This window comes from Pinus tabuliformis, chromosome 1_2, assembly GCF_031772625.1.
Source record: "Pinus tabuliformis cultivar Carrire ecotype Pingquan chromosome 1_2, CPIR1, whole genome shotgun sequence".
Lineage (NCBI taxonomy): Eukaryota > Viridiplantae > Streptophyta > Pinopsida > Pinales > Pinaceae > Pinus > Pinus tabuliformis.
Genome location: NC_142298.1, coordinates 1099013653 through 1099021215, shown reverse-complemented (window position 1 = coordinate 1099021215; position 7563 = coordinate 1099013653). Strand labels below are relative to the sequence as shown.

General features: G+C 35.4%; 1 pseudogene; it reads left to right on the top strand.

Moving 5' to 3' along the window:
• Positions 1 to 500: 500 nt before the first annotated feature.
• Positions 501 to 911, top strand: LOC149210007 (DEAD-box ATP-dependent RNA helicase 53 pseudogene; annotated as a pseudogene).
• Positions 912 to 7563: the final 6652 nt, after the last annotated feature.

Here is a 7563-nt window from a genome sequence, read left to right as displayed (position 1 = left end):
TGACAGAAACGACCAAGAAAGAGATAGTGACCTGCCAGATGACAAACACCTGCAAAACAATAGATCAGATAAGAAAATTCATAAACAGCCGAGTGCAGAACAGAAAAATTAACTCAGGAAAAAAACGCAAATAGCAGAAAAACGTCAAACTTTACACGCTCGATTTGCCCAAATGGTAGCGAATTTAAAAAATATAAAACATGGGTTTTGTTGCCAGGTGGGTTAATTAGATAACCCAGAAACCGATTTGGAAAATTCGTGGTGGTCTGGGAGAAATATTCGGTTCTTTGGAGCCCGTTTTTGACTGCCGCGCGTGAAAATTGGGTTATTAACTGGTTGTTTGAATAACTCCGCGTGCCTGAGGGAAAGAGTTCTAATAGGGATCAATTACATGCTGGCATAAACAATAAATCACACAACTTTACACCTGTTTAGAAGACGTGTTTCAATTAAACACGACTCTGTGTCATTAATCGCTGCCGGTTAAATGTTGGGAAGAAATGGAACTAAGGTGGAGCAATTTAGGCAAATGTATGGTTTTCACTCAAACAAAGCGAGATGCGGATAGTCTGTCGGTGGCACTGGGTCGGGTACTTCCATGTGAACCTCTTCATGGTGATATTTCACAGAATCAGCGAGAGAAGACTCTTGCTGGATTTCATGAGAGCCCTTTTAATGTGCTGATTGCTACCGATGTAGCTGCACGCGGTCTTGATATTCCTAATGTGGATCTGGTTATTCATTATGAGCTCCCAACAACTTCAGAGATTTTTGTGCATAGATCTGGGCGAACAGGGCGTGCTGGTAGGACGGGCAATGCTATCCTTATCCATACTGACCAACAGATTAGAAAAGTTAAGATGATTGAAAGTGATATAGGTTCCAAGTTTAAAAAGAGCTGGCTAGGATGAAAGAGGAAATAGGCGATAGATTTGGTGGTTTCGGTGATTCTGGATCCCGCTATTTTAGTGACTATGGGGAGTCTTCTAGTTCTCAGACAGGTTCCAGTAGCAGGTTTGGAGACTATGGAGACCGCTCTTAGTGACTAGATGAGACATTAAAATATTTGAAGGAGTTTAGTAGCATAAATTTAATCTTTTTTATCAACGATTGAAACTCCTAGGTATGAAATTGGTTTTCATGTTTCAAACTCCACAGTTCCATTTTTCAGCCGAAGCTTGAGATGGAGAAACTGCTTAGTTCGTTCGCACACAATCACTCCATTTCACAGTATTTTTTTACACTCTGCAATCCCGCAGCCATTTAGCGATCCCGCAGCCATTTAGTGATCCCGCAGCTGTTTTGTTAAACTCTAGGTTGTAGGTGTCATCAGGCAAAACAGGTCACATGGGTAGCTAGGGAAATGTCAGTACATGGATGGTGTCCTATTCATTCGGTCAAATTTGCTGAAAAAGACCCCGGTCAAAGGGAAGTCAAATTGGGTGTTATAACAAAGTCGCCACACTAAGTCGCTGCATGTCAAGAAAAAATTAATAATTTTGAATCAATGAAATGAACAAGTTATTTTCTCACTTTTCTGAAGGTATTGATTAATTTTGGACTGATAATGAAATTGAATGGCTAACTTTTTATTCAAGATTTTTAGCTACAGAGCTGTTCCTCAATTCCGCAGCCAGAAAAACCTCATTGTTCAAATCAGCCTATCTTTCTCATACAAAATCAGATTTTGATGATTTAAGTACCATTGGAAAGATCTCAACAAGATCTATACAATGAGAAATATATCATTAGAGTTTGAAATGGCAAATAATGAAATAAATTGCTGAAAATAAGCAACATCAACTTGAGGCACTAATTCCAAAGCAGATATAAATTCTTTTGATTTTTCCTTTGAGAACTTGTTTCATTAATACAAATTCCTAATTTTGTGTGTAAATATCATAACTAGAGAGATTGGCCACCTCTCTCCTTTGATAATCTTACATTCCATTGCAGAAGAAGTATTAGTTTTTTTTGCAGGTTCCAGGAGGAAGGACAAATGACTACAAGGGAATGATGTCTCTCTAAGAGACCAATTTGTTTCATAAGAGGATGATCAGCAACAAAGAGGAAATATGCTGATGCAAAATCAGATCCAAACACTTGAAAAACTTTCAGATACTATTGTCTCCATCACATCCATCCATCACATCCATACTTCATAATAAACCATTCACCTCATTCCACTCCATATTTTCCATTTTCATTCACATACACTTTCCATCTCTTTTTGTCCATTCATAACCCACCAATAAAAGCAAAAGGCTCATTCACATGCTTATTGCTCATTGTCATTTCTGTTCTCCATTGCCATTTTCCATTTTCACTTTCCATTCCTTGTCATTTTCATTCCGCAAATAAGCCCTGCTTCAATGCAAATTATTGAGTCCATAGTCCTTTGAGTCTAAGTTCTTTGTAAAAACACCTTGAGACTTGCATGCCTTAATGGCAAGTCCTCATGCTGACAAACAATGGGAATACATTAATGTCCCTTGTTCGTTAGATCTTCTAGGTGACTCGACATCAGCAAATTCATTCGTACCTAGCAAGATGTGTTTGGGCATCTTGACTCTCATTGTCATCAATGGTGAGAGTTCTCGTGTTGACTAGTGGCATCCATTAATGGCCACTAAGCCAAGAATTTCCTACTATGTTCGACATCAGAACATCTTTTCACATAGTAGGAATTGTGCCAATGAGTTTTGAAGACATGAAGACTATTATTTTCAGCATTTTGGAGCAGATTCAGCAAGTTTTAGTAGAAGCATCGAGTTAGAGAGAGATAATCTTTATCTTTGGTTTTAAAAGTGACTTTCTTTTCTTTTATTAGCCGCAGCATGAATGGTGTCTAGTGCCATTGGAAGTGGTCATTTACTTTCAAGTCATTTCAAGTTCTTTGCTTTCAGTTTCATTTCAAGTTATTTCTTTCAAGCTCTTTCTTTGCAAGTTTAAAGTTTGATTACTTTCTAGACTTATTTCTAACTACTTCCTAATCGTGCTTTACACAGCACATGTGTTTGAAGCAGAGTTTTAGGAAGAGTTGAACATTATAACTGGTCTTTAAGTGGTTTTTCTTACTTGTCACCTTAGAGCTTGACTACTTTTTGGACTTATTTTTGACTACTTCTTAATCGTGCTTTACACAGCACATGTGTTTGAAGCAGAGTTTTAGGAAGAGTTGAACATAAACTATAAAACAACGAAGTAAGAGAAAGGTTAACTAAGCACATATAGTGCACCACACTTCATCAGTTTACGATACCCGGATTGATAATTTATGTAGAGCAATTTAAGACATTAAATTGACTAAACATGGAGCAAAAATTTTCTAAACTCATTCAACAAATGATTTTTGAGATAAAAGCCTTAAAAAATGGGGAGGTGTGATTTTGATATGATTATTATATTATTTTTCATCCACATTGATACCTTCAAAGTGGAAAAATTAGAGGAATCAATTTGCAAAGTCATTTTTACCTACCTCCCTAGTTTGAAAAATTTCAGTTGAAAAAAATTAGAATTTATTTGAAGGCATTAAATGACCATTTTTTATTGTCCTAACCTTGATATGGACGTATACTCCATAATATGTACATATATACCCTTCAAATGGTGTAAGAATTACCTCAATCATAGCTTGTATGAGAATGTTATGACTTTTAGAAGTTGACCTACTAAAATCGATGGCCGTAATTTATGAGGATGCCACATCAATCCTAGTTACTTGTGGAAAATGGGCTAGCGATATGGGAAATATGGAGAATACTTTAGAAGGGTAAATTTCATATTAATGGTTTAATGTGTCAAAATTAATGGCTAGTTGGCTCTCATACTATGTTATAACTGGGCCACTTCGAGAAAAACGGGTTCCATTCTATTTCAGTGCATTTTGTTCCATATATGAGCATAGTAGTTGATAGTGGATAGAAAAGGAAAAAAACAAAGGTTTTTTGTATTGTAGTATCCCATGGGCCATAGTTCTCACTTGTTTGTACTTACATCCATTTCCATTCAAAGAAAGAGAGAGAGCATAGAAACCTCACCTCCTAGGTGGGTTTCCTCATGTTAGGGTTTCCCATATTATATTCTTTTTTAATATTGTTTTGAGTGATTGTATTTGTGACTATTCTCTATTTTCTACATGTTTATATTTTACAATCATTCATAATATGTAGCGGTTAACGAATTCAAAAATCTAAGGATAAATTAACCCTCGTAGAATACATTTTTTATCTCCAAGTATATTTTAGTAGATCTATTGAGATAAGATATCTAGTGGAATATCAATGAAATTCTACAAATAATTTTTAGTTCTTGTTGACCTCAGTATAAGCCTTGATATATTATTCATCCATGAGCACCACATTACATCATGTAAAAACATATGAGGCATTGAAGCATGCTCCATAAGGACTGGAAGAGGAACCAACAAGAGGAGTAAAAAGACATATGTATGGTATGGTTCCTTGGAAACTAAAACCCATATATAAGGTACTAATGAAAATAGGTGTCATTTTCAAGGCGGAAATGAATGATGTTGTCATTTTGAATGGTATATTACCAAATATGTTTCTCCCCCTTTCTCTTGTACCTTTTCTATCTTCGTCATATTTTAATGAGCATGAAGAGAAGGAAAGTAAGCTTGATAATGTTTTTTCACTCAATTTTAACAAACTCAAAAAAGAGATAAAGGATACCTAATACGGTATCTTCTTCATGGTTTACTGAGATTAAAGAAGAATTTGTAGTACACTTTATAGCTTGTTTTTCTCATGGAGTTTGAATGAGCCTAGAAAAGAGGTAAAAGGATGCTTGATAAATTTCAGTGATTAATCAATATGGAAGACTACAAAGGACATTTTTCTTAGAGAAACTAGTTTTATAGAAGGTAGAAATGTATTTTGAGTTGACAAAGCACTAAGCAATATGAAGCAAAGAGCCTGAAAAGAAATCTAGTCATCACAATGATTTGTTTAGGAATTATAAAAATTCCAAGTGAAAAATAGAAATAGGGTCAATGATAATGTGAATTCAATGACTACAAGTGAGGGCTCTAGTAGAGGAGCATGCAATAATAAGGTAAAAATGTTTTCAAAATCATCTCAGGGTATTCCCAGGATATGAGAGAGAAGAGAGAGAATGAGGCTTAATTTCAATGTCACAATGAGTCGAAAGAAGGCATTCCAATTTTATAAAAATGTACAAAATGGACACAAAAGTTGCAAATAGATGATAAACTAGGTCATCCATGAAGAGAAAGGCTCTAGCAAATGAGTTATAATGTGTAAATGAAAAAGAGTTATTTTTGTAACCTAACATGATTAAACCTAAGGCATAGTGAAGATGGAATTGATGTTTAGTAATGAATTAGTGTTGACATGAAAATACCTACCCCTATATGCCAAGATGAAGAAAACACATCTAATATCTAGTGGGTGTTGTAATAAAAATTCCATCATATCCTATAAAAAAACATCTAGAAAGAGTATACACATGGCTAAATCACAATATATTGAATGAAGAAAAAGATGGATTGGGTAAATATATGATCATATACCTTTTATTTTTCGAGATTGATAATTTTTGGGGATTTTATTATTTATGTCTAGTTCAGTGCTTACTTACGAAATTGAATGACATGATTTGAATTCCATGTTTTGTGAATATGCATTCTTATCACTATGGATCTACTTAGGACGAACCAAGAGTATGTGATTGAAAAATGAAAAGAGATCACCAAGCACAACAATCAACGAATCAAAATAACCCACATGCAAAGATAAAAGGAACTCAAATCACACACCAAACCAAAACTAAAATTATACATATTCAAAACGTGTAATTCCTTTCCATAGGTTGGGTTACATGGTTCCCATCATTTGGAATAGGCTAGGATTTCTTCTCTATGTGTTTGAAATCATGGATTGTTTCCATCATGTTGGAGCAATGCTAGATAGAGTCAAATTTCCACATTCCTAAACATTGATGATTCCATGGAAAGCCTAAAATCATATAATTTTCATGAACTAGCCAAGGACATAAAATATGAATGGTCTCACAAACTACTATAACTCCTTAGTAATGGATATCATGATACAATGGAGGTACAAGAAAATTATCAAAGGTGTTTGGGGGGGGGGGGTGTGGTGGATATTGGACAATTTAGTTGTAATTTAGGTGATATAAATAAAAGACTTGACTTATTCCAAGGGTGGAACTTCATTGGATTAGCCAGGAAGTTTGAATTGAACTGATTGAAGATTTTATTGGGAAAGAGAGAGAGAGAGAGAGGGAGAGAGCGAGAGAGGGAGCGAGAGAGAGAGAGAGAGAGAGAGAGAGAGAGAGAGAGAGAGAGAGGGAGGGAGGGAGGGAGAGGGAGCGAGAGAGAGAGTGGGAGAATTTTCCAAGATCCACCATTTTCAAATTAGGGAGAGTAGAGGAATATGAGGCATAACCTTCCCTAAATTACCAATTCAGTCCATGACCTCTGAGAACACACTTAGGTGGGTGAATCACTCTCTCCAAAGGAATATATGTCATGAAAGGTCCATTGGATTGATATGAGATAATTGATTCCTTAGAGGAAGAATTGATCCTAGGAGTATCATAGCTTTTCTCTCTCATAGATAAGTTCATTTCCTAACTATATATAAATATATGCAATATGAATCCATAAAATTTTGGCCTTCCCATGTGGCCGGGAGGAGGAGGAGGAAAGTTTTCTACCATTTGTTGTTGTGGTTGTAAAAACAATAGGTTGTTGCTTGGTAGTTGGAAACATTAAAAAGTAATGACTCTCATCCATCAATGCGAACCCATGATTTGGATGGTCACCTTAACAAATATTCGAATGAAATTTACCTTATGTATTCATTCATTCATTTACCCAAACAAATTGGATTGGGTTTGTTGTGTCCCTTGAGCATTTTTTGAAGTGTTTTCTTACTGGTTTTCTTCCTTTTACCACTAGGTTGCTAGTAATTATTTAGCTTTTCAGATTACATAATGTGAATATCGATGATATGCTCAAGAGTGAATCTTGATGATATGCTTTCAATGTGGTAAGAAATTTCCCCAATTGGGAAAGTAAGTAGCTCATAACTTCGTTAGACATGAAACCAATCACGTTATCAAAATTTGGTCCTGATTTTGCATTTTGTTGATTAGTTGATGGTCAAGGAGGATTGGGAATGACTTAATATAGGGTACCTAACTATGAGTAAATAAATCTAGGATGTTGGGCACATATAATAGCTTGATCCTCTATAGTTTCCATGGCCATATGTACATCCTTGGAAATCTAAGGTAGGAAGGATTAAGTGAAAAACTAGTCCAATTAGATCATAATATTTCAACATTAGATCAAGAATCTTCGTCCTAATCAACCACTTACATCGCCACCACTCATGAATGTGAGGAGAGATATGGGTAGAACTATCCTGGTTGAATGTAGAAAAGATCTCTTACCACAAAGGTAACTAAAAATGTTTCAAAAACATTCACAACAAGGAAGCATGATCATGGTAAGATGCCTCATCAATTTTTATGTACCATTTAAGATCA